Source organism: Petaurus breviceps, unplaced genomic scaffold, assembly GCF_028583685.1.
Source record: "Petaurus breviceps papuanus isolate PSGF00001 unplaced genomic scaffold, PetGlider_PUasm1.0 400, whole genome shotgun sequence".
NCBI lineage: Eukaryota > Metazoa > Chordata > Mammalia > Diprotodontia > Petauridae > Petaurus > Petaurus breviceps.
The window spans coordinates 6,829,626-6,830,530 of NW_027186316.1; positions in this window are offsets into that span (position 1 = coordinate 6,829,626).

A 905-nucleotide genomic window follows, 5' to 3' on the forward strand; every position below is an offset into this window, starting at 1 on the left:
AGCTGCAGATGAGACTTGCTTTTTTAAACTGAATGTAAGTGGATGTTTCTAAAAAGCAAAGACATGTTCCAAGGAAGACACTTTACTACTAGTAAGATCTAGTGAGAGGCAGCATTGTGTAGTGGAGAGGGAGCCAGCTCAGGAGTCAGGAAGACTTGGGTTCGTGCCTTGCTTCTGACATACTGGTTATGTATCCCTGGACAAGTCCCTTACCCTCTCTGTGCTCCAGGGGCCTTTCTAGGACTGTAAGTGGCAGAGAAGATGCTGACTTACATCTGTAGATCATATTCCTTACACAAGGGAGAAAGGAAATAAGCATTTATCAGCTGCCTACTATATGTTAGGTACAGTGCTTAGCACTCAACCTAAAAGGAAAATTATTTAAAAGAATATGCCATAAAGCTGGAAGGCAATTTCAAAAGAGGTGTTCCAAATGTGTTTTGTGAGAAATCATGATTGTTGGAATGAATACATAGCTTTTTTTTGTCTTTTTGGAGGAGGGAAGGCAGGGCAATTGAGGTTAAGTAACTTGTCCAAGGTCACACAGCTAATAAGTGTTCAGTGTCTGAGGTCAGACTTGAACTCAGGTCCTCCTGACTCCAGGGCTGGTGCTCTATTCACTTCACCACCTAGCTGCCCCCACATAGCTTCTTAAGGTGAGAATTTTGAGGAGGGATAATAATAATGAGGCAGATGAGTTCTGGTATACTAGTTAAAATTTTCATCTCCTAAGTTGGTAGAGCTGGAAAGGACTTTTGGGATCATCTAATATATGGCATTCTCACTTTATACATGAGAAAACTGAGGCTTGGGGAAGGTGGGAGAGGGAAGTGCTAACACAGTCACACAGCTAGCAAGTGGCAGACCAGGGACTTGAACTCAGATCTTCTCTAAGTCCATTGTTT